Below are 27,327 nucleotides of genomic sequence, written 5' to 3'. Positions count from 1 at the left end.
CGGACTGGGATTGGGAGGTCACCCCGATCTCAGACCGGGAGTTCACGGTGATCTTCCCCGACCCCGTCAGCCTTCGGTATGGCACCCACAGTACCAGACTCATGCTCACCCTCAACCAGCTCTCAGTCTGCATCTCGGTCCCCTCGGTGGATCCTCTCGCCGTGGCCACCCTGTCCATAGTTTGGGTGCAGATTCGTGGGCTCCCCGCTCCTGCCCACGACGAGGGTGTCCTCCGGGGCTTGTCCCGCCTGCTGGGCAAGTTTGTGGCGGTGGACTGTGCCTCTTTGCCCCCAAGGGCCCAGCTGTGCGGATGCAGATCAAATCCCCCGACCCTTCCAAGCTCAAGACGACGATCCACATGTTCTTCAACGACGTTGGCTACGACCTGCACGTCTCTGTTGAGGGTGGGACTCCCACTGATCCCCTCAACCCGGAGGCAGGAGGTGGTGCCGCCCCAGGATCCGATGGGGGAGCTGACGCTCCGGGCTCCCCTCGGGATCCCCATCGCTGCTCTCCCCGCTCTGAAGCCTCTGACGACGACTCGTCTGATCCGGAGGATGATGGGCCTCCTGATGGCTCCTCCCACCCCTCGACCACCCACAGTGTGGGTCTCGGCGCCTCCGATGCCGGTCCTGCAGACGATTGTGAGGACATCACGGCGATCGCGGCCATGCTCGACGAGGCCGCCACCCTTCCCCCTGGCGCCACTCTTCCTCCACCCTTCCTGCCTCCGTTGTCCGTATCTGAGGAGGAGGAGAGCGAGGTCAGCCGGGGTAGCGTGGAGGTCCGTCCTCCGTCTTCCCCGCGGCTGGTGTCCCCGATGCCAGGCCGGGAGGACTTCTTGGTGCCACCACCCCCAGAGTCTCTCGTGGCTCAACCCCTTTCCCCGTCTTCCAGGCTCCCCAGATCTCAGGGCCGTCCTCGCTCGGCCTCTACTCCGGTGTCCTCTGCCCGGAAGAGTGCCAGGCTTGGGGCGGCGTCGGGTCTTTCCGAGGCGTCCCCGAACACGGTGGAGAAGGCTTCGCGATGTGCCGCTATCTGCAACCTTGACCCAGGTCCGTCTGCCTCCCAAGCCCCTTGTTCTGATTCTGATGATTTCTGTGATGCATCCTTTTCCGCTCTTGCTGGGGTTCCTCTTGGGCATCTTGCCAAGGTAGCGGCTAATTCGGCTATTGTGTTCCGTGGCGAGAAGGGCCCGGCCCTTGAGCAGCTTGCATCCCTCCAGGCAAAAGAAATCCTGGAGGGCCACCTCGCAGCCACTAGGGCCCGCGAGGTGGCAGCAGCTGCGGAAGCCCCCACCCCTCCACCTCGCCGTCCCCGTGGTCGTGCCCACCCTGAGGCCGATTGAGGGAGTCCTGGATTAGGGGGTGTTCGGATGGCCGAACTATACCTTCAGCCGGACTCCAGGACTATGAAGATACAAGATTGAAGACTCCGTCCCGTGTTCGGAGGGAACTTTCCTTGGCGTGGAAGGCACGCTTGGCGATGCAGATATTCAGATCTCCTACCATTGTAACCGACTTTGTGTAACCCTAACCCTCTCCGGTGTCTATATAAACCGGAGGGTTTTAGTCCATAGGACAGAACTTCATCATACAACAATCATACCATAGGCTAGCTTCTAGGGTTTAGCCTCCTTGATCTCGTGGTAGATCTACTCTTGTACTACCCATATCATCAATATAAATCAAGCAGGACATAGGGTTTTACCTCCATCAAGAGGGCCCGAACCTGGGTAAAAACATTGTGTCCCTCGTCTCCTGTTACCATCCGCCTAGACGCACAGTTCGGGACCCCCTACCCGAGATCCGCCGGTTTTGACACCGACATTGGTGCTTTCATTGAGAGTTCCTCTGTGAAGTCGCTTTTAGGCCCGATGGCTCCTTCGATCATCAACAACGATGCAGTCCAGGGTGAGACTTTTCTCCCCGGACAGATCTTCGTCTTCGGCGGCTTCGCACTGCGGGCCAATTCGCTTGGCCACCTTGAGCAGATCGAAAGCTACGCCCCTGGCCATCAGTTCAGGTTTGGAAGCCTAAACTACATGGCTGACATCCGCGGGGACTTGATCTTCGACGGATTCGAGCCACAGCCAAGCGCGCCGCACTGTCTCGATGGGCATGATCTAGCTCTGCCGTCGAACAGTGCCTTGGAGGCCGCACACGCATCGGTTCCGACCATAGATTCGGAGCCTACTTCGCCGATCGAGGATCAGCGGTTGGACGCTGCCTCAGGGGCTGCGATCTCAGAGGCGATCGAGCCGAACTCCAGCCCCGCACTCTGCGAGGCCCGTGACTCCGTGCGGCCGGACTCCTCTCCGGACTCCGAGCCCTCCGCGCCCCTACCGATCGAATCCGATTGGGCGCCGATTATGGAGTTCACCGCCGCGGACATCTTTCAGCACTCGCCCTACGGCGAAATTTTGAAGTCACTAAAGTCTCTCTCTTTATCAGGAGAGCCCTGGCCGAACTACGGTCAGCAAGGCTGGGATACGGACGATGAAGAAATTCAAGGCCCACCCACCACCCATTTGGTAGCCACCATCGATAATTTAAACGACGTGCTCAACTTCGACTCCGAAGACATCGACGGCATGGACGACGATGCAGGAGACGCATATGAACCAACGCCTGTAGAGCATTGGACAGCCACCTCATCTCATGATGTGTATATGGTCGATACCCCTAAAGGAAGCGACAACAAGGAACACAGGGATGCAACGAGGGATCGATCTCTCGAAAAGCAAACAAAGCGGCGGCGTAAACGCCGCTCCAAGCCCCGCCTCGATACAAATCCAGCCATAGAGTAGGATGAGCCGGCAGACGACGAGCATGCCTTAGAGCAACCATCCGAACAGGGCAACTCGGTTAAAGAAACCGAACAACCCGCCCCCGGCGAAAACGGCATTCCGGACGACTTTATGCCGGATAAGCCCACGGAGCACAAGAACCTCCATAAAAGGCTCGTTGCAACCGCACGCAGCCTAAAAAGGCAGAAGCGGAAGCTAAAAACTGCGGAGGACACGCTCAGAATCAGATGGAGCAAAGTACTAAACACCGCAGACAAATACGGCGGCAGTCGCCGCACCAAAAGCTATCCGAAGTGAAAACTGCTGCCTTAATTCGATGAGGAGGCCCTAGAGCTGCCGCAGTCAAAAAGTAAGAAAGCCACCCGGTCGGATAGACGACCCCATGGCCAGCATAAAGCAGCAGGCGGCGCCGCACTCAAGCCGTCACGCGACCCACTCAAGGATTCGCATCAGAAAAATGGCCCAGCTAGATCTATTTATGGGCCAAGAAAGCAAGCTTTCATAAGCAATGCAACAACACCAGTATCCGAACATCACAGCACACCCAAATACAGGGGAGCCGCACACCCTCTGTGTTTCACCGATGAGGTCCTGGATTATGAATTTGCAGCGGGATTCAAACCCGTAAACATAGAGGCATACGACGGAACAACAGACCCTGGAGTCTGGATCGAGGATTATATCCTCCACATACATATGGCTAGAGGAGATGATCTCCACGCCATAAAATATTTACCCCTTAAGCTTAAAGGGCCAGCCCGGCATTGGCTTAAAAGCCTTCCTGAAAACACAATTGGAAGTTGGGAAGAGCTCGACGACGCTTTCCGAGCAAACTTTCAAGGGACTTATGTCCGCCCTCCGGATGCAGATGTTCTCAGTCACATAACTCAACAACCCGGAGAGTCAGCTCCGCAATTCTGGAAGAGATTTCTTACTAAAAAGAATCAGATAGTCGACTGTCCGGACGCCGAAGCCTTAGCAGCCTTTAGGCATAATGTCCGAGACAAATGGCTCGCCAGACACCTCGGCTAAGAAAAACCAAGAACAATGGCCGCACTAACAAGCCTCATGAGCCGCTTTTGCGCAGGAGAGGACAGCTGGTTGGCAAGACGTAGCACCAGCGACCCAAGTACATCCGAAACTAGAGATGGAAATGGAAAACCGCGACACAACAAGGACCGTCGCCGGACTAAGGAAAACAGTCCGAAGAGCACGGCAGTCAATGCCGGATTTAAAAGCTCACGGCAGAATCAGAAAAAGCCGCCCCTCCAGGATAACAGGGACGATCCATCCAACCTAAACAAAATCCTGGACAGGATATGTCAAATACATAGTACTCCCGGGAAGCCTGCTAACCATACCCACAGAGATTGTTGGGTATTCAAACAATCTGGCAGACTCAACGCCGAACACAAAGGGCTCGACACACCAAGCGAAGACGATGACGAACCCCAAAAGCAGAGCACCGGCAAACAAAAGAATTTTCCACAAGAAGTAAAAACCGTAAACTTACTTCACATAACAAAACGCGCGGCGCCCATAAAGGTACGTGCCACACGGCCTATCCCAAAGGAGTCTCGCCACTGGTTGTCAAAACCAATCATCTTCGACCATCTGGATTACTCTAGAAGTATCAGGAACGCAGGCTGGACTGCCTTGGTACTCGATCCAATAATTGGCGGACTCCAGTTTTCAAATGTCCTTGTGGACGGTGGCTGCGGACTCAACCTGATATATCAGGACTCAATCCGCCACATGGGGATCAACCCAAAAAGAATTCACCACAGCAAAACCTCCTTTCAAGGGGTAACGCCAGGTCCGGACACCCATTGCATGGGTTTTCTCCGGCTCGAGGTTATATTCGGCTCTACCGATAACTTCCGTCGCAAAAAGCTGACTTTCCACATTGCCCCATTCTCAAGCTGCTATAAAGCACTACTGGGATGCGAAGCTTTCGTCCGCTTTAATGCAATACCGCATTACGCATCTCTTACGCTCAAGATGCCCGGTCCACGCGGCATCATCTCCTTGAAGGGGAAGCAGTGAGTGCGCCTCCCCCGAGCGAAGGATTGTGCGGCCGCTTTAATAGCACCACAACACAATGGCTTCACCAGCTAGAACATCCGAATAGGTCATTGAGACCACGGACATGCATAGACGAGTCCGGCACAAAAGTATCGTTGATAAAGCCTTAGTGGCCATATACCCCTGCACCAGGGGCTTCACACATATATAATAAGAGACAATAAAGCTCGATTTTCCATATTTTACTTTATACTTTGTTTATTTAATATAATTTTTGTTCGGCACGCCCCTTTTTCAACTTAGTTCCTCTCTTTTACAGATGAACGTCGTGTTGCGCCCGTCCAGGATACGGCACAACGGAGACACAGGCGCAGACGTGCAGTAGGGACCCGTTCCAAGGATTCTTTTCAGATTAAGACCCTGCGTAAACCTTTTTTACTGTCTCTTGTTGATACACATCCCCTGGTTCTATGACCAAGGAGGAGGCTGGCGTCTTGGCATGTGGCCACGTCAGAATTCCTGCGCATACCAGGACACTAGGGGCTTATACTCAAGAGCGTTACCTCGCCCGCTCTCATAAAGACCAAATACCTTAGGGAGTGTTCGACGTCGCGAGTTTGGCCTTATATGCATCAGCTCCGAATCATGATTTTGGTCAAATGTTGGGTTGCCCGGCTCCTGTGTTCGGCCTCCTTACGTTCTGCTCTATCGGCTAAGGCGGCACCAGGAGAACTACTGCGATTGTGCCCTGGTTCGGCCAGGTGAGCACCTCAGTAGAGAAAGCCGAAAACCGACTGTCATGATATAGCGTGAGACTGGTCAACCACTCGATGACTCTCTGGAATCTATAGGATTCCTCCGCATTAACGAAGGGCCGTTTCTCGGCCAGGCACATACGCGCCCCGAATTCGGGCGAGCGCAGTCGCCACCAGGGGCTATCTAAAGAGTCCCACTGTCAAGCTCCTATGGCTAAGTGAAAGTGTTAAAGCATTATAGTCCGGTTGCCTAGCTCGCTGCGCCATCACCTCCTTTGTAGGACCAAGACGTTGGATTAAGTGTGAAAATGCGCCTTCTGCGAGCACCCCCGCACTATGTGCATGGGGGCTGAAGCCAACGACTGCCATCTTTCAGATTTTATATATATCTTAAAACGGCCGCACAGGAGGTGTTCCAAATACTTGAAGGCACAAGTATAAAAGGCTACTACAATTCATCAAAATACTGCTTTATAATTAAATATGCTATCAAAATATAGCATCCTTCGAGCACTGCTTCTCTATTACACGAGCGCCTTCAAGGGCTTCCTGAAAATAGTGCTCGGAGGGTACTCGGCTTCTGTCCGAATCACGGGATGCAACAACGGTGGTCTCCATCTCCCCCCAGAATGTTTTGACACGGGCAAGAGCCATCCGTGCACCCTCTATGCATGCTGACCTCTTCATTGCATTGATACGTGGCACCGCGTCAAGGAATTGCTGCACCAAGCTGAAATAACTCTTGGGCTCCGATCTCCCCGGCCACAAATGACCCATGACGAACTTCATGGCGAGTTCGGACAACCTATTCAGTTCGGCCCATTGAGCCCGATGATCGTCCACCGCCAGTGGATGCTCTGGATTGTGGAACTACGACCAGAAAAGTTTTTCCACTTCGTGATCCTCTTGATCTCGAAAGTGTTCAGTCGCATCGGCAGCACTTGCTGCCAAATCCAGATAGGTGTCCTACACACTCCACATCCTGTCCAACGGAGCAAACTTCGGATCGCAGAACTTCCTCCGCAGCATAAAGGGCTTTCCAGCCGCAATCTGTTCGGCCTGACGCAGCTCCTCCTTCGCAGCTCTCATCGCAGAGCGAGCGTCCTTGGCATCGGCAACGGCCTTCTCTAAGTCCGTCTGTCTCACCCGGTCCTCTTTCTCAAGAAGCTTGCAAAGGTCAGCAGAGCTCTTTAACTTCACGGCCATCTCCTCCTTGCTTCGGCAGTGAGTAGCCTGTTCGGCTCTCAGCTCTTCAAGGGCCCTTTCGGCAGCCGCATCACTCTTTCTGGCTTGTTCCTTGGCTCGGGAAAGTTCCGCCTGAAGACTCTCCACCGCGGCCGCACCATCTGCATCAAACAAACATATTGTAAGATACTGGCATAAGCTCCTCTTACAAGGTGCCGCGGGAGGGATTACATACCTTGTGCCTCGTCAAGCCGCTTGTTAACAAGCACAATGTCAGCATCAGCCACGTCAAGTTGCCGCTTTAGCTCGGCAAATTCGTCAGTCCGGCTGGATTCCGGACACTTCGCCACCTACATACAAAGGCGACGTTTTAAACCTGGGATTATGATCCTCTGCGCGCTGTCACTTTGGACAATGCACAAAGTCTCAGGGGCTACTATCTATACAGGGCGCATCTTATTTATGCGCAACTGTCCAAAAGTGTACATTATTTCACGTACCTCAAAACCTGTCAGTAAACTTCTAACGGCCTCGTGCAATCCGCTTTCCGCGGATGAAATCCTTTCGATCACCATGCCCATCAATGCATGGTGCTCCTCTGAGATAGAAGCTCGCCCCGGCAGATTCTTTAGCTCCTCCGGCTGAGCACCATACGGTGCCGGACTTGTCCTATGGCCTCTTCGAAGGCTGGACGTAGAGAACCTTGGGGGGCCACATAGCTATCTTCCGCCCCTGCCGGATGCGGAGAAACCCTCCGCGACGACACCACAGGGTCGCCCGCCTCGATAGGCGGTACGGCAGGGGGAGGCATCCCGCTCTCCATCATCTCCAGAAGAAGATCCCCCGAAGACGAGCTCTGCTGAGAAGGGCTGGGGTCCAAGCTACAAGGTAACAATTTGGTTAATCTTCTCAGGTTTGAAGCCAGGATTTTTCTCTCAATAATACAATCTTTCTCTACTTACGGCTCGATGAAGGGTTGGTCCCCTTGAGGGCATAGTTCGGTCGGGGAATCCCCCTGCGAAGGACCCTCTGGCGAGGATTTTTTTCCCCCGCTTGGAGGCCGTAGCCTCCGGGTTTTCAGAGGCAGTCCTTTTCTTCCCCGGAGGAGAGGAATTTTCGGTTCCTTCCCTCCGAACAGCCTCCTTCGAGGAGGCCGTAGCTTCCTTGTCCCCTCCCTCACTTTCCTTCAAAGGCACAATCTTCAACATCCTGACTAGGACGGAATCCAGCCCGGTCTCAGGGAGGGGAGCCGGACACCTTATCAGCTTTGCTTTCGCTATCCACTCCTGTTTAAAGGGGCAGCTCTTTTAGGGGCAAATTTATGACAAATATATGGATAACGAGTCCGGGCACAAGGCTACTTACTTGAGTATCCGGGCGATTGTAGTTCAGGCCTGCGTCCTCGGTCAAATCCGGACACATTGCTTGTGATCCGAAGAACAGTTTATACTTCTCCACGGGCATAGCGCCCATAAAATGCTGGAGAGCCCGTGGTCCCTCCGGATTAAACTCCCACAGACGAAGGGAGAGACGTTTGCCGGGCAGTGTTCGGCGGATCAGCATGACTTGCGTCACTTTGACCAGGCTGAGACCACTTTCTAAGAGGTCCCTGATGCGGCTCTTCAACAAAGGCACGTCCTGGGATGGCCCCCAATCCAGGCCTTTATTGACCCACGACCCTAGCTGCTTTGGGGCACCTGAGCGAAAAGCAGGCGGCACCACCCACTTGGTGCCCCTGGGAGCGGTGATATGGAACCACTCTCGTTGCCATAGGCCGAGCTCCTCTTGAAAGGGCCCCTCTGGCCATGGAGCATCAGCATTCTTGCTTATAACAGCACCTCCGCACTCTGCGTGCCGTCCCTCAATCATCTTCGGCTCTACTTTAAAGGTCTTGAGCCATAATCCGAAGTGAGGAGTAACACAGAGGAATGCTTCACACACAAAGATGAATGAGGAAATATGGAGGATGGACTCTGGAGCTAAGTCGTGAAATTCAAGCCCATAATAGAACATCATCCCCCTCACAAAGGGATCCATTGGGAAGCCTAATCCCCAAAGGAAGTGAGACACGAACACCATGCTCTCACCAGGCTGGGGACTGGGAATAGCCTGCCCTTGAGCAGGCAGCCTATGCGAAATTTCGCCGGTCAAGAACTTGGCCTCTCTCAACTTTAGCACATCCTCCTCCATGACGGAGGAAGGCATCCATCGGCCTTGAAGGTCGGAACCGGACATTGTCGAAGGTCCGAAGCGCCTGAAATCTAGAGCCTATGGTGTTGGAACTCGAGGCGACGGGCGAACTCATTTGAGATTGAAAGAAAGGAGTAAGGCCTTGGTCTCTTTATAAGAGGTTGAATACCAAGAGCCCTCCCCGTAACCGTTTGGGACTCGCCTTTAATCGAGAAAACATGCTGACGGGCACGATTGGGTTACCCATGTCCGTATTGATGAGAATCCCGTAAATAAAGGGGACATGATCTCTGCTTTGACAAGACGTGCCAAGGAAACCACCTCACAAAACACGCTGAGGTGGGGAAGTGAAAACGATTCGAATAAAGGCTTGTCTGTAGTGTGATGTCACGCTGCGGAATACGTCAGCAGATTAGATTTGTGTTAATATTATTCTCTCTATGGCAATATGTGGAAACTTATTTTGCAGAGCCGGACACTATTCTTAGTGTTTACAATCTTTTATGAAGAACTTGGAGGAGGAACCCGCCTTGCAATGCCGAAGACAATCTGCGCGCCAGACTCGTCGTCATTGAAGCCTGGTTCAGGGGCTACTGAGGGAGTCCTGGATTAGGGGGTGTTCGGATGGCTGAACTATACCTTCAGCCGGACTCCAGGACTATGAAGATACAAGATTGAAGACTCCGTCCCGTGTCCGGAGGGAAATTTCCTTGGCGTGGAAGGCAAGCTTGGCGATGCGGATATTCAGATCTCCTACCATTGTAACCGACTTTGTGTAACCCTAACCCTCTCCGGTGTCTATATAAACCGGAGGGTTTTAGTCCGTAGGACAGAACTTCATCATACAACAATCATACCATAGGCTAGCTTCTAGGGTTTAGCCTCCTTGATCTCGTGGTAGATCTACTCTTGCACTACCCATATCATCAATATTAATCAAGCAGGTCGTAGAGTTTTACCTCCATCAAGAGGGCCCGAACCTGGGTAAAAACATGAAGGAAATATGCCCTAGAGGCAATAATAAAGTTATTATTTATTTCCTTATATCATGATAAATGTTTATTATTCATGCTAGAATTGTATTAACCGGAAACATAATACATGTGTGAATACATAGACAAACAAAGTATCACTAGTATGCCTCTACTTGACTAGCTCGTTAATCAAAGATGGTTATGTTTCCTAACCATAAACAATGAGTTGTTATTTGATTAACGGGATCACATCATTAGGTGAATGATCTGATTGACATGACCCATTCCATTAGCTTAGCACCCGATCGTTTAGTATGTTGCTATTGCTTTCTTCATGACTTATACATGTTCCTATGACTATGAGATTATGCAACTCCCGTTTACCGGAGGAACACTTTGTGTGCTACCAAACGTCACAACGTAAATGGGTGATTATAAAGGTGCTCTACAGGTGTCTCCAAAGGTACATGTTGGGTTGGCGTATATCGAGATTAGGATTTGTCACTCCGATTGTCGGAGAGGTATCTCTGGGCCCTCTCGGTAATACACATCACATAAGCCTTGCAAGCATTGCAACTAATGAGTTAGTTGTGAAATGATGTATTACGGAACGAGTAAAGAGACTTGCCGGTAACGAGATTGAACTAGGTATGGGATACCGACGATCGAATCTCGGGAAAGTAACATACCGATGACAAAGAGAACAACGTATGTTGTTATGCGGTCTGACCGATAAAAGATCTTCGTAGAATATGTAGGAGCCAATATGAGCATCCAGGTTCCGCTATTGGTTATTGACCGGAGACGTTTCCTGGTCATGTCTACATTGTTCTCGAACCCGTAGGGTCCGCACACTTAAGGTTTCAATGATAGTTATATTATGAGTTTATGAGTTTTGATGTACCGAAGTTAGTTCGGAGTCCCGGATGTGATCACGGACATGACGAGGAGTCTTGAAATGGTCGATACATAAAGATTGATATATTGGACGGCTATATTCGGACACCGGAAGTGTTCCGAGGAAGTTTCGGATAAAACCGAAGCACCGGGGGGTTACCGGAACCCCCCGGGGGGTTAATGGGCCTCATGGGCCTAAAGTGGAGAAGAGGAGGGGCTGCCAGGGCAGGCCGCGCACCCCCTCTCCCCCTAGTGTGAATTGGACAAGGAGGGAGGGGCGCCCCCCCCCCTTTTTCTTCTCTCCTTCCCCCTCGCCTACTTGGACAAGGAAAGGGAGGGGAGTCCTACTCCCGGTAGGAGTAGGACTCCTCCTGTGCGCCTCCTACTAGGGCCGGCCGCACCCCCCCCTTGGATCCTTTATATACGGAGGCAAGGGGCACCCCTAGACACACAAGTTGATCCACGTGATCATATTCTTAGCCGTGGGCGGTGCCCCTTCCACTATAGTCCTCGATAATATTGTAGCGGGGCTTAGGCGAAGCCCTGCGGCAGTAGTACATCAAGATCGTCACCACGCCGTCGTGCTAACGGAACTCTTCCCCGACACTTTGCTGGATCGTAGTCCGGGGATCGTCATCGAGCTGAACGTGTGCTAGAACTTGGAGGTGCCGTAGTTTCGGTGCTTGATCGGTTGGGCCGTGAAGACGTACGACTACATCAACCAAGTTAACGCTTCCGTTGTCAGTCTACAAGGGTACGTAGATCACACTCTCCCCTCTCGTTGCTATGCATCACCATGATCTTACGTGTGTGTAGGAAATTTTTTGAAATTACTACGAAACCCAACAGTGGCATCCGAGCCAAGGTTATATATATATATGTTGATGTTATATGCACGACTAGAACACAAGTGAGTTGTGGGCGATATAAGTCATACTGCTTACCAGCATGTCATACTTTGGTTCGGCAGTATTGTTGGACAAAGTGGCCCGGACCGACATTACGCGTACGCTTACGCGAGACCGGTTCTCCCGAAGTGCTTTGCACATAGGTGGCTTGCGGGTGACAGTTTCTCCAACTTTAGTTGAACCGAGTGTGTCTACGCCCGGTCCTTGCGAAGGTTAAAACAGCACCAACTTGACAAACTATCGTTGTGGTTTTGATGCGTAGGTAAGATTGGTTCTTGCTTAAGCCCGTAGCAGCCACGTAAAACTTGCAACAACAAAGTAGAGGACGTCTAACTTGTTTTTGCAGGGCATGTTGTGATGTGATATGGTCAAGACGTGATGCTAAATTTTATTGTATGAGATGATCATGTTTTGTAACCGAGTTATCGGCTACTGGCAGGAGCCATATGGTTGTCGCTTTATTGTATGCAATGCAATCGCGTTGTAATGCTTTACTTTATCACTAAGCGGTAGCGATAGTCGTGGAAGCATAAGATTGGCGAGACGACAACGATGCTACGATGGAGATCATGGTGTCGCGCCGGTGACGATGGTGATCACGACGGTGCTTCAAAGATGGAGATCACAAGCACAAGATGATGATGGCCATATCATATCACTTATATTGATTGCATGTGATGTTTATCTTTTATGCATCTTATCTTGTTTTGTTTGACGGTAGCATTATAAGATGATCTCTCACTAATTATCAAGAAGTGTTCTCCCTGAGTATGCACCGTTGCGAAAGTTCTTCGTGCTGAGACACCACGTGATGATCGGGTGTGATAGGCTCTACGTTCAAATACAACGGGTGCAAAACAGTTGCACACGCGGAATACTCAGGTTATACTTGACGAGCCAAGCATATACAGATATGGCCTCGGAACACGGAGACCGAAAGGTCGAGCGTGAATCATATAGTAGATATGATCAACATAGTGATGTTCACCAATGAAACTACTCCATCTCACGTGATGATCGGACATGGTTTAGTTGATTTGGATCACGTAATCACTTAGAGGATTAGAGGGATGTCTATCTAAGTGTGAGTTCTTTAAGTAAATTAATTGAACCTAAATTTATCATGAAACTTAGTACCTGATAGTATCTTGCTTGTTTTTGCTTGATTGTAGATAGATGGCTCGTGCTGTTGTTCCGTTGAATTTTAATGCGTTTCTTGAGAAAGCAAAGTTGAAAGATGATGGTAGCAATTACACGGACTGGGTCCGTAACTTAAGGATTATCCTGATTGTTGCACAGAAGAATTACGTCCTGGAAGCACCGCTGGGTGCCAGGCCTGCTGCTGGAGTAACACCAGATGTTATGAACGTCTGGCAGAGCAAAGCTGATGACTACTCGATAGTTCAGTGTGCCATGCTTTACGGCTTAGAATCGGGACTTCAACGATGTTTTGACCGTCATGGAGCATATGAGATGTTCCAGGAGTTGAAGTTAATATTTCAAGCAAATGCCTGGATTGAGAGATATGAAGTCTCCAATAAGTTCTATAGCTGCAAGATGGAGGAGAACAGTTCTGTCAGTGAGCATATACTCAAAATGTTTGGGTCTAATAATCACTTGATTCAATTGGGAGTTAATCTTCCAGATGATTGCGTCATTGACAGAATTCTCCAATCACTGCCACCAAGCTACAAGAGCTTCATGATGAACTATAATATGCAAGGGATGAATAAGACTATACCCGAGCTCTTCGCAATGCTGAAAGCTGCGGAGGTAGAAATCAAGAAGGAGCATCAAGTGTTGATGGTCAACAAGACCACTAGTTTCAAGAAAAAGGGCAAAGGGAAGAAGAAGGGGAACTTCAAAAAGAACAGCAAGCAAGTTGCTACTCAAGAGAAGAAACCCAAACCTGGACCTAAGCCTGAAACTGAGTGCTTCTACTGCAAGCAGACTGGTCACTAGAAGCGGAACTGCCCCAAGTATTTGGCGGATAAAGAAGGATGGAAAGGTGAACAAAGGTATATGTGATACACATGTTATTGATGTGTACCTTATTAATGCTCGCAGTAGCACCTGGGTATTTGATACTGGTTCTGTTGCTAATATTTGCAACTCGAAACAGGGACTACGGATTAAGCGAAGATTGGCTAAGGACGAGGTGACGATGCGCGTGGGAAACGGTTCCAAAGTCGATGTGATCGCAGTCAGCACGCTACCTCTACATCTACCTTCGGGATTAATATTAGACCTAAATAATTGTTATTTGGTGCCAGCGTTAAGCATGAACATTATATCTGGATCTTGTTTGATGCGAGACGGTTATTCATTTAAATCTGAGAATAATGGTTGTTCTATTTACATGAGTAATATCTTTTATGGTCATGCACCCTTAAAGAGTGGTCTATTTTTATTGAATCTCGATAGTAGTGACACACATATTCATAGTGTTGAAGCCAAAAGATGCAGAGTTGATAATGATAGTGCAACTTATTTGTGGCACTGCTGTTTAGGTCATATCGGTGTAAAGCGCATGAAGAAACTCCATACTGATGGACTTTTGGAACCACTTGATTATGAATCACTTGGTACTTGCGAACCATGCCTCATGGGCAAGATGACCAAAACACCATTCTCCGGTACTATGGAGAGAGCAACAGATTTGTTGGAAATCATACATACAGATGTATGTGGTCCGATGAATATTGAGCCTCGTGGCGGATATCGTTATTTTCTCACCTTCACAGATGACTTAAGCAGATATGGGTATATCTACTTAATGAAACACAAGTCTGAAACATTTGAAAAGTTCAAAGAATTTCAAAGTGAAGTAGAAAATCATCGTAACAAGAAAATAAAATTTCTACGATCTGATCGTGGAAGAGAATATTTGAGTTACGAGTTTGGTGTACATTTGAAAAATTGTGGAATAGTTTCGCAACTCACGCCACCCGGAACACCACAGTGTAATGGTGTGTCCGAACGTCGTAATCGTACTTTACTAGATATGGTGCGATCTATGATGTCTCTTACTGATTTACCGCTATCGTTTTGGGGATACGCTCTAGAGACGGCCGCATTCACATTAAATAGGGCACCATCAAAATCCGTTGAGACGACGCCTTATGAACTGTGGTTTGGCAAGAAACCAAAGTTGTCATTTCTGAAAGTTTGGGGCTGCGATGCTTATGTGAAAAAGCTTCAACCTGATAAGCTCGAACCCAAATCGGAGAAATGTGTCTTCATAGGATATCCAAAGGAAACTATTGGATACACCTTCTATCACAGATACGAAGGCAAGACTTTTGTTGCTAAATTCGGAAACTTTCTGGAGAAGGAGTTTCTCTCGAAAGAAGTGAGTGGGAGGAAAGTAGAACTTGACGAGGTAACTGTACCTGCTCCATTATTGGAAAGTAGTGCATCACAGAAAACTGTTTCAGTGACACCTACACTAGTTAGTGAGGAAGCTAATGATGATGATCATGAAACTTCAGAACAAGATACTAATGAACCTCGTAGATCAACCAGAGTGAGATCCGCGCCAGAGTGGTCCGGTAATCCTGTTCTGGAAGTCATGCTACTAGATCATGATGAACCTACGAACTACGAAGAAGCGATGGTGAGCCCAGATTCCACAAAATGGCTTGAAGCCATGAAATCTGAGATGGGATCCATGTATGAGAACCAACTATGGACTTTGGTTGACTTGCCCGATGATCGGCAAGCAATTGAGAATAAATGGATCTTCAAGAAGAAGACTGACGCTGACGGTAATATTACTGTCTACAAAGCTCGACTTGTCCCAAAAGGTTTTCGGCAAGTTCAAGGGATTGACTACGATGAGACCTTCTCACCCGTAGCGATGCTTAAGTTTGTCCGAATCATGTTAGCAATTGCCGCATTTTATGATTATGAAATTTGGCAGATGGATGTCAAAACTGCATTCCTGAATGGATTTCTGGAAGAAGAGTTGTATATGATGCAACCAGAAGGTTTTGTCAATCCAAAGGAAGCTAACAAAGTGTGCAAGCTCCAGCGATCCATTTATGGACTGATGCAAGCCTCTCGGAGTTGGAATAAACGCTTTGATAGTGTGATCAAAGCATTTGGTTTTATATAGACTTTTGGAGAAGCATGTATTTACAAGAAAGTGAGTGGGAGCTCTGTAGCATTTCTGATATTATATGTGGATGACATATTACTAATTGGAAATGATATAGAATTTCTGGATAGCATAAAGGGATACTTGAATAAGAGTTTTTCAATGAAAGACCTCGGTGAAGCTGCTTACATATTAGGCATTAAGATCTATAGAGATAGATCAAGACGCTTAATTGGACTTTCACAAAGCATATACCTTGACAAAGTTTTGAAGAAGTTCAAAATGGATCAAGCAAAGAGGGTTCTTGCCTGTGTTACAAGGTGTGAAGTTGAGTAAGACTCAATGCCCGACCACTGCTGAAGATAGAGAGAAAATGAAAGATGTTCCCTATGCTTCAGCCATAGGCTCTATCATATATGCAATGCTGTGTACCAGACCTGATGTGTACCTTGCTATAAGTCTAGCAGGGAGGTACCAAAGTGATCTAGGAGTGGATCACTGGACGGCGGTCAAGAACATCCTGAAATACCTGAAAAGGACTAAGGATATGTTTGTCATATATGGAGGTGACAAAGAGCTCATCGTAAAAGGTTACGTTGATGCAAGCTTTGACACTGATCCGGACGATTCTAAATCGCAAACCGGATACGTGTTTACATTAAACGGTGGGGCTGTCAGTTGGTGCAGTTCTAAACAAAGCGTTGTAGCGGGATCTACATGTGAAGCGGAGTACATAGCTGCTTCGGAAGCAGCAAATGAAAGGAGTCTGGATGAAGGAGTTCATATCCGATCTAGGTGTCATACCTAGTGCATCGGGTCCAATGAAAATCTTTTGTGACAATACTGGTGCAATTGCCTTGGCAAAGGAATCCAGATTTCACAAGAGAACCAAGCACATCAAAAGACGCTTCAATTCCATCCGGGATCTAGTCCAGGTGGGAGACATAGAGATTTGCAAGATACATACGGATCTGAATGTTGCAGACCCGTTGACTAAGCCTCTTCCATGAGCAAAACACGATCAGCACCAAGGCACCATGGGTGTTAGAACCATTACTGTGTAATCTAGATTATTGACTCTAGTGCAAGTGGGAGACTGAAGGAAATATGCCCTAGAGGCAATAATAAAGTTATTATTTATTTCCTTATATCATGATAAATGTTTATTATTCATGCTAGAATTGTATTAACCGGAAACATAATACATGTGTGAATACATAGACAAACAAAGTGTCACTAGTATGCCTCTACTTGACTAGCTCGTTAATCAAAGATGGTTATGTTTCCTAACCATAAACAAACAGTTGTTATTTGATTAACGGGATCACATCATTAGGTGAATGATCTGGTTGACTTGACCCATTCCATTAGCTTAGCACCCGATCATTTAGTATGTTGCTATTGCTTTCTTCATGACTTATACATGTTCCTATGACTATGAGATTATGCAACTCCTGTTTACCGGAGGAACACTTTGTGTGCTACCAAACGTCACAACGTAAATGGGTGATTATAAAGGTGCTCTACATGTGTCTCCAAAGGTACATGTTGGGTTGGCGTATTTCGAGATTAGGATTTGTCACTCCGATTGTCGGAGAGGTATCTCTGGGCCCTCTCGGTAATACACATCACATAAGCCTTGCAAGCATTGCAACTAATGAGTTAGTTGTGAGATGATGTATTACGGAACGAGTAAAGAGACTTGCCGGTAACGAGATTGAACTAGGTATGGGATACCGACGATCGAATCTCGGGCAAGTAACGTACCGATGACAAAGGGAACAATGTATGTTGTTATGCGGTCTGACCGATAAAAGATCTTCGTAGAATATGTAGGAGCCAATATGAGCATCCAGGTTCCGCTATTGGTTATTGACCGGAGACGTGTCTCGGTCATGTCTACATTGTTCTCGAACCCATAGGGTCCGCACGCTTAAGGTTTCGATGACAGTTATATTATGAGTTTTGATGTACCGAAGTTAGTTCGGAGTCCCGGATGTGATCACGGACATAACGAGGAGTCTCGAAATGGTCGAGACATAAAGATTGATATATTGGACGGCTATATTCGGACACCGGAAGTGTTCCGGGGAAGTTTCGGATAAAACCGGAACATCGGGGGGTTACCGGAACCCCCCGGGGGGTTAATGGGCCTCATGGGCCTAAAGTGGAGAAGAGGAGGGGCTGCCAGGGCAGGCCGCGCGCCCCCTCTCCCCCTAGTCCGAATTGGACAAGGAGGGAGGGGCGACGCCCCCCCTTTTTCTTCTCTCCTTCCCCCTCTCCTACTTGGACAAGGAAAGGGAGGGGAGTCCTACTCCCGGTAGGAGTAGGACTCCTCCTGCGCGCCTCCTACTAGGGCCGGCCGCACCCCCCCCCTTGGATCCTTTATATACGGAGGCAAGGGGCACCCCTAGACACACAAGTTGATCCACGTGATCATATTCTTAGCCGTGTGCGGTGCCCCCTTCCACTATAGTCCTCGATAATATTGTAGCGGGGCTTAGGCGAAGCCCTATGACAGTAGTACATCAAGATCGTCACCACGCCGTCGTGCTGACGGAACTCTTCCCCGACACTTTGCTAGATCGGAGTCCGGGGATCGTCATCAAGCTGAACGTGTGCTAGAACTCGGAGGTGCCGTAGTTTCGGTGCTTGATCGGTCGGGCCGTGAAGACGTACGACTACATCAACCAAGTTAACGCTTCCGTTGTCGGTCTACAAGGGTATGTAGATCACACTCTCCCCTCTCGTTGCTATGCATCACCATGATCTTACGTGTGCGTAGGAAAATTTTGAAATTACTACGAAACCCAACAAAACATTGTGTCCCTCGTCTCCTATTACCATCCACCTAGACGCACAGTTCGGGACGCCCTACCCGAGATCCGCCGGTTTTGACACCGACACCGATCCTGGTGAGGTTCGTGGCCGTACTCGGTCTCGCACTGAGGGGTTTGCCCTCATTTGGTGACACCTGGGGGTTTAACCCATCTCCAATACGCGAACGACACCATTATGATGGTGGAGGGATCTGATGAGGATATTTAGAACCACAAATTCCTCATCCTCTGCTTCCAGGAAATGTCGGGCCTTAAAATAAACTTTGCCAAGAGCGAGGTAATGGTCATGGGATATTCCCAAAGGGAGGCCCAGCGGATTGCCAATCGTCTGAACTGCCGCTTGGATTCCTTCCCGATGACCTATCTTGGCATGCCCCTTAGTGATTCACGACTCCTGGAAAAGGATTTCCGTCCAGTAGTCGCCAAGCTCCAACCTAGAATGGAACCTTGGCAAGGAGATGGCTTTCTAAAGCCGCTCGAGTGATTCTAATGAACTCCTTCCTTATTAGCCTACTGATGTATATAATGGGATTCTATAGCCTACATGAATCCCTTCATCAGGAAGTTACCAAACTACTCTCCCGCTTCTTTTGGGCGGGAGAGAACAATAAGCAGAAGTACCACATGGTCAAATGGTCTGAGATCTGCAAACCTAAGGACCAGGGAGGCTTGGGGGTCATCTCCTCCAAGCGTATGAACATTGCCCTCCTGTCCAAATGGCTTTGGCGGATCCAGACTGAGGAGGGCGGCCTGTGGCTTCAGATTATTCGTGGGAAGTACCTTCGCGGGCAGCCATTAGCGTTTGAATCTAGGTCTGGAGGCTCCCAATTCTGGCAATCGGTGATGTCTTTGTTGCCGGTTCTGCGCATTGGGGCCTCCATCCAGATAGGCTCTGGGACCGCCACCCTTTTTGGCTGGATAGATGGGCGGGACCCCGCCCCTTTGCAGAGCGTTTTTACGCTCTATTCTCTATTTGTGTTTGCCCATAGATCTCTGTGTCCGCGGCACTAGAGAACCTAGGCGCGATTGTCTTCCGTCGCACCTTTGGGGCGATCGAACTTTTGCAATAGGATGAATTACTTGAATGCATTGCCCTTCATCCTCCTTCTCTGGAACCGGATTCGCTTTCCTGGCACCTCGAGCCAAGCGGTAGATTTTTGACTAGATCCCTGTACCAGGTGATTGTGCCTACTCCTGGTCCAGTGGAGGTCACGGTGCTCTGGGAGATCAAACTCCCCCTAAAGATCCGTATATTTTTATGGCAATGGGTTAGAGGACGCCTCCCCTCGGGCACTGAGGTCCGTAAGCGTAATGGACCTGGAGATGGTCTATGTCCCATTTGTCTGGTTCCGGAAGATTGCAACCACATCTTCTTCCGGTGCCCAGCGGCGCAGTTCTTATGGAGCTGATTCCGGGAGGTAGTTGGGGGCACATGGTGCCATGACAACCTCCAGGATTTATTCAGGGAGGTCCTCCGGCTCCCCTGGACTAGGCGCGCCCCTATTTGGGTCGCGCTAGGTACCCTTGCCTGGTCCCTTTGGTGTACCCGCAATAAATTAGTCGTCGAACGAGTGATTCCGTCCCATGTGACTGATGTGATCTACAAAATGTGTGGCTTCTTGCAGCTCTGGAGACCGCTTAGTAAGCGGAGCGATCGAGGCGTCACCGACAACATCATGGCGGGTCTTCGTGCCTCGGCTGCGTCTTTTGCTCCTCCCCCGCCGCCTCCCTTGTCCCCTCCTGAGCCAGATTAGCGTCTCCTAGGAGCTTTTTTTTTGGGCTTGTCTTGCTGTGCACCCAGCATGATTCTATGACTTATTGTACTTGTAACTTTGTGTTGGATGCTTGGTGGTTAGGGTGGACACGGTCCGGGCCGGTCCGTCATTTGGACCGGCCGCCGGCGGTCCGGGCCGGACCGGACCGAGCAACATGACGGTCCTGATCTCAGGGACCGGACCGGCGGCGACGAAGCCCGGGCCAGACCGAATGGACCGAAAGGACCGAACGGGCAGGGTTGATGTGTGCGGGTGCAGCGGCGAGTTAAGCGATGCGCGCGAGGGCAGCAGCGAGTTGGGCGATGTGTGTGAGTGATGTGACGAACTGGACGACGTGCGCGAGTGAAACTGACGAACTGAATTTTCTGTAACTGACGAAACTGAATTTTCTGAAAGTTTGACACCACGTTTTAACTGACAGTCTTCGCGCTCGTCCAGAAGAAGTGCATAAACGCCTCGAACAACAGCTGCGGCTTCACCTTCAGAGTGTTCGGGATCGTCCCCTAGTACTTCCTCGTGGCGCCGGCGAGGTGCAGAGCATTCGGATCGTGTCACAGTTCTTCAGAGCTTGTGCCCGGTGTGCATGTTTACTGCTTAGTTTTCCTTTAGTGCAGAAATCACTCGCCATGCAACGTGTGCATGTCCACCTCTTCGATTAGTTTGAGGTTAGTTAGATCTGGCCGTTGTTGGAGATCGTGGCATGGCACAATTTGAGCTCATGCAGCGGCAATATAGCTGCGTACGGGTGGACGTTGGATGGCACGGCCGCAATACTCGTTCCTGGCTATTCTTTCGTTCCATTCTGTGAAAAACGTCTTGACCCGCAGCTCGTGTCATGGCACGATTTCAGCTCTTGCAGCCGCAATACCCGCAGGAATTGGTGCCACGGTTGCGGTCGATGCCATGTTCGAGAACTCCAGATCGGCGGCAGTGCACGCACAACAGCGATGGCGTTCGGCGGCAAGAGGATACGGCGCACAGGGAGGAGAGGAAGAAAGGAGAGGGGAAGCTCCGAGATATCGTGGTTCACCCGGAGGTTGCCGGTGGCCGCGACGACGAAGAATGGCGGCGACGGTGACTGCATTTTCTCGGTCCGACCGAGCGGCTCGGTGAAAGACTGGACCAGACCGACATTTTTTTCGGGCTGAATATTGCAGCCCGGACCATCCAGCTTTCCCACCGGTCCTGGCCCGTCCGGTCCGGTCCTGAACGGACCACGAGCGGGCCTAAAAGCCCGCTCGTTGCGTCCAGCCCTACTTGGTGGTATGCTTTATAATATAAAGCGGGGAAAACCCAAATAGAAATATGGGCCCATCTATAAACTGCTTCCATAGGCGGCAACTCTGAAACCCATATGGATTCGAACTCGTAGAGTTTTATGTTTTTATACTCGTGGAGAGTGTTGCGATCAATGAAGCTTATCAATTTAACTTGTTGTGGTGCGAGCAGATGAGTCGACAAGGGGTTAATTTACAACGAGTCAAGACCGGAGAAGCACAGAAAACAAAGTGTCAAGATTAGAAGAGAATGTTAGTAGTAATCTTGTCTGGTTGATTAATTAGTTAGGTGCAAGTTTGCTGGCTGCCATGTAGACGCATAGTAGTAGTGCTGCTTGGCTTGCATGTCACGGCTGCGTGGATCTTGTATCAGCTAGTAGAGTCCGGCTGGGATTAGTACATGAGTCAGGTTGTGGTAGTTTAAGTAGGTTTAGGCTAGAGTCCTAGTGGGTTTGCTTAGACGTGTCAAAGTCTGTATAGGTTTAGGATTGATGGTCTGAGTCGGTTGTCTATCCTGGTCTGGCGTCCGGGTTGTTGTATATATATACAATAACCTAGGACGTGCAATGTAACATCGATAGAAAACAAGAAAAGAAATAAAGAAGTAGAAAGGCACGACACGTGCCTTTGGCTATCAAAGTTTCTTGTGCGCGCCTCTGTCGTGATTTCATGTAATTGATCCTGTGGGCGAAATTCCAACAGGGAGTATAATATAAGTCAAGATCACCCGACGCACTTCTTCGATCACACATCGCCAACCGATCGAGCGCCACGAGCTCAGGGAGAGTCTCGCCTGATCGAGATGGAAGCGCCCCTGTCCGTATACGATGATCAACCAGTTCAACTCCGCCAAGAACGCCGGCGTCCCCGCTTAGCACGTGGCGAGGACTGCCTCGGCGCACTCCCCGACGATGTGCTCCTTCTCGTGCTCCATCGCCTTGACACCAGATCCGTGCTCGTCACCTCCGCGCTTTCCAGGCGCTGGGCGTGCCTCCCGCACGAGCTCCCTAGGCTCGAGTTCAAGGTCCGCGACATCCTCCCACAGCGCTACAATCAGTACCTCCGCCGTCGTACTGACGCCGCGAACAGATCCGAGAAACCCTGTTCCGTGAAGAAGCTCAAGAAGCTCGATCTCGTCCTCAGCCGGTACGAGCGCCGTGGTATGCGCTCGCTGGCCGATTCCCTCGACGGCTTCCTGCATGCGGACGAAGCTAATCCACGTCGGGGCGTGCACAGCGTCAAACTGGAGATCTTCCCCACCCATAATTCCAGTAACTTGAACCGACTCGTTGCCACGGCCATCGGCGGCTGGGGAGTAGAAAACCTTGAGGTCGTCGTCCTCAACCCAGACGCACGTCACAGCGCGGACTACAGCTTCCCGCATCATTGTTTTGCCGATTCCAGTTTTCCCAATGGCGGCGTGAAGCTGAAAACGTTGACGCTGAGCAACTGTGCTCCTCTCGCAGCCAGACCGGACGCAAACACGGCCACAGCACGCGCATTCAGCGCGCTCACCGTCCTTGTCCTGCAAGACATGCCGAGGACGACGCGCAGCCGCGTCTACGAGGCCATCATCCGGGCGTGCCCGGCGCTGGAGGTGCTGCACCTCAGGTCCTGCGGCTGCCGCAGGAGGTCCTTCTCGGTAGACGCGCCCGACTCGCGGATCACAGAGCTACTCATCGAGTTCACCGGCCGCGCGTACGGGAAGATCGAGCTGCGCGCCCTGCCGAAGCTCGAGAGGCTGGCGTGCATGGGCGCTCCACTCGATCTCAAGTTCGGCTGCGTGCCCCACCTGGCGGGCCTCAACCTCAGCTACGACGAAGACGCCAATTCCAAAACTCCAGAGTTCGTGTTGTTCGGCGTGCGAACTACGTGCCTTCTCAGCAGCTTCTTGACCAACCTCACGGGCTTAGAGGACCTCGTCCTCCGGTTCACCGGTCCTGAGATGTGGATAGTACGGCCTCTCGACGACATGCCGCCGTTGGGCAAGCTGAAGAGACTACTCGTGGCGGACATGCCGTCGTCGTGGCACATCACTTGGATCCGTTACGTCCTGGAGGCCGCGCCTTCCCTTGAGACTCTACACATTCACGTCACGGACGACGATGACGCGGGTTCCGTGGGAACGGTGGCCATAAAGCTGATCCATTGGCCGTCGTCGTCGTTGGACTTCAAGCACCAGCGTCTCCGCGAGGTGGTGGTGGGCGGCTTCGAAGGTACCCGGAGGCAGGTGCACTTCGTGAGGTTCCTCAGGCGTGCGTGCACAGCGCTCCGAGACATCGTGCTGCTCAGGCATGGCCATGTGGTAGAGAAGGGGCTCTGGGATTGGGAGACTGTGACTCCGAAGCAGGAGTGGCAATGGATTGAGGAGAGATGCGCAGTGATGAGTGAGATCGAGGATGGCACGGATGACGTTGCTTGCTGCGCATCTCGAATAGTTTTTGGGTGATTTACCCCCACTCATGGAGGAGAATCGTTTGCGAGGTTGTGGTTGTGTCAAAGGCGGTGTAAAAAACAATTGATTGTGAACTTGTACGTGCATTATGAACACAGCATAAATGATAGACAGTATAAGAACGAATCTCTAGCATGTCCGCTATATTTCTGGCCCGCAAAATCGTTTACTAAACCGATTTTGCGGGAAGTTATGCACCGCCCCAATAAACATAGGTCCCACTACAACAGAACACACCAGAGTTCATACATAAAACTAAAAACATAGATAAACATAGATCGGAGGTGGCGGCGGCGGCTCATGGCTTGACGTTGTGGTAGTACTCCTCCGCCGACCTCCAGAGAACGTTGGCGAACTCGTACTCTTCCTTCCACGCCTCGGGCTTTTCTGCGGCGCCATCTTCAACAGCCGCCACCTCGTCCTTCGCAGCGGCGAGCTCAACCTCCGTCTTGTGGCACCGCTTGTTGGTTGGCCAAAGCGTTTTGCCGATCTTGAAGAATCGAGCCCACACGCCCCGGCTACCGCTGCGGAGAGCCCACCGCGTTCGCACGTCCGCTTCGAGCGCCACGGCTCGACGGCGGGCTGGCTGGAGCTGTCGGGTCCGGGCAAAGCCATAGACCGAGCTGTCCCCACGGATAGGCGATCGTCCGAAACCGTGCGGCGGAGGACCAGAACACCTCCCCCACCTGCATGTGGCCCTGATATGTGTATGAAAGGGTGGTATGATGTTTAAATAGCCAACACACAACTTTGATGTGTCACCCGCTTCACAAATGATACAGTCAAGCACGAAGGTCCTACACTTAGAGTGCGACACCCCCCAAGTTCGAGGCGACGGGAGGGAATCATATGAAGAAAATGCGCTCAAACTTGGTTGGACGTGATATGGACGTGGCGGCCACTGATGCTGATATTATTCGTGTTAATTTACTAGCTGCGCCAAGGTTGAAAATTGATGCATTAGATGGAAAATCATCCAACCATGCTGATGCGTTGCATGTCTTGATCGTGAATGAGAACATGCCCAAAGGTGTTCAGCTTGTCCATCAGACCGAGGAAAGGGGCGTGAGGAATATGGATGGATTTGATCCCTCGTATGCTATGCGGCTTGCGCGTTGCGGGGAATCGCTAGGACAGGGGCTAGATACACGTGGACAAACAAGCAACTCTCTCCGGTACGGAGCGTTCTGGACCGTGTGTTTGTTACGGCAGACTGGGAAGTGATCTTTCCCATGTGTACGTTGGTCGCTGAAACGCGCATTGGTTCTGACCATGTACCGCTGATCTTGGCCTCTGGGGAGGATAGGATCAAACGTAGTCCACGTTTCTACTTCGAAACAGGATGGTTCGAGGTAGAGGGTTTCGTCCCCTTGCTCCTTGCGTGTTGGGAGCAAGCTAGGGCTGCGGCTGGTCGTTCCAGGGGTCCTCTTGACACTTGGGTTTCGGCGGCCGGGGACCTGCGTGGTTTCCTCCGAGGGTGGGGTGCAAACCACAGGAGTGATGCTAAATGAGCAAGGGAAGCTCTTATCGAGGAAATTAAAGCCCTTGATGTGCAAGCTTACTTAGAACCTTCTCGGAAGCGGAGTGGGCTAACCGTTACGCCCTCGAAAATCAAGTGCTGGCCATCCTCAGGGAAGAGGAGGAATATTGGCGCCGTAGGGGCGGCGTCAAGTGGATTACCAAGGGGGATGAGAATACGGGCTATTTTCATGCCTTCACCAACGGCCGCAAACGGAAATGCTCGATCCTGAGATTGCAATCTCATCACGGGCTGTTGGTCAGTCAAGACGGATTCTCGGGTCATATCTATGATTTCTTCCATAACCTGTTGGGTACAGCGGAAGAGAAGCCTCTGCGCCTTCGTGCTGACTTTTGGGGGGAAGAGTCACGAGTGTCGCATGACGAGAATGATGCCCTGGCCTTGTCCTTCTCCACGGGGGAGATCGACGATGCGCTTGGCTCGATGAAGATTGATACTGCTCCAGGGCCGGATGGTTGGCCGGTGTCTTTCTTCCACCGGTTCTGGCCGGCGCTCAAGGACATTTTCTACGATATTATCAACGGTGTTATCAACCTCATACCAAAAGTTAAAGGGGCCGACACTATTAAACAATACCGCCCCATTACCCTTATTAACGTGCCTTTCAAAATTTTCTCCAAAGCCTACACTACGAGACTTGCCCCGGTCGCACAGCGTGTGATTGACCGTAGCCAGTCGGGCTTCCTCAAAGGCCGCAACAGCCTGGAAGGACCGGTAGTATTGCAAGAGATTGTTCACGAGCTAAATCGCACGCGTTAGCCGGCCGTGCTCTTTAAGCTTGACTTGGAGAAAGCCTACGGCCGAGTGAACTAGGAGTTCATTCGTGAGGTTCTGACTCGGTAGGGATTCGAGTCGGGTTTTGTACACCACATCATGCAAATTGTCTCGGGGGGACAGACTGCGGTGTCGATTAACGGAGAAGTGGGGAACTTCTTCCGCAACAAACGAGGTCACAGAAGGAGATCCCTCCTCGCCTTTGATCTTTAACTTTGTTGTTGATGCCCTTTCGGCCATGGTGAACAAGGCCAAGAACGCCGGCCACATACGTGGTGTGGTGCCTCACCTCATTCCCAGAGGGATCACTCACCTACAATATGCGGACGATACTTTGTTGCTCTTCGAGCCCGATGACCATAGTATAGCCTCGATTAAGCTCATCCTCCTCGCTTTCAAGATCATCTCTGGCCTGAAGATCAACTTTCTTAAGAGTGAGGTGATAGCCATTGGGATGGACTATCCCCTTGCCACACGCATTGCCAACCTGCTTAACTGCAAGCTAGGGAGCTTTCCAATTAAGTATTTAGGCCTCCCCATCTCGGACAAACACATCTCGATTCTTGAATGGGAACCCTTGTACAGCAAGGTGGCGAACCGGGTTAGCCCCTGGCATGGCAGGTTTCTATCTTCCGCGGCCAGGCTGATTTTGACAAACTCTAGTCTGTCCTCCTTGCCCTTGTTTACTATGGGCATGTTCTTGCTGGCTGATTGAGTCCACGCCAAGCTCGACACCCCTCGGTCTAAGTGTTGGGAAGGAACTGGGACAAAAAATACCACCTGATCAAGTGGGTGGCGCTTTGCCGACCCAAGAAATTCGATGG

Source organism: Triticum urartu, chromosome 5 (genome assembly GCF_003073215.2).
Source record: "Triticum urartu cultivar G1812 chromosome 5, Tu2.1, whole genome shotgun sequence".
NCBI lineage: Eukaryota > Viridiplantae > Streptophyta > Magnoliopsida > Poales > Poaceae > Triticum > Triticum urartu.
Note: the sequence above shows the minus strand (reverse complement) of the source record.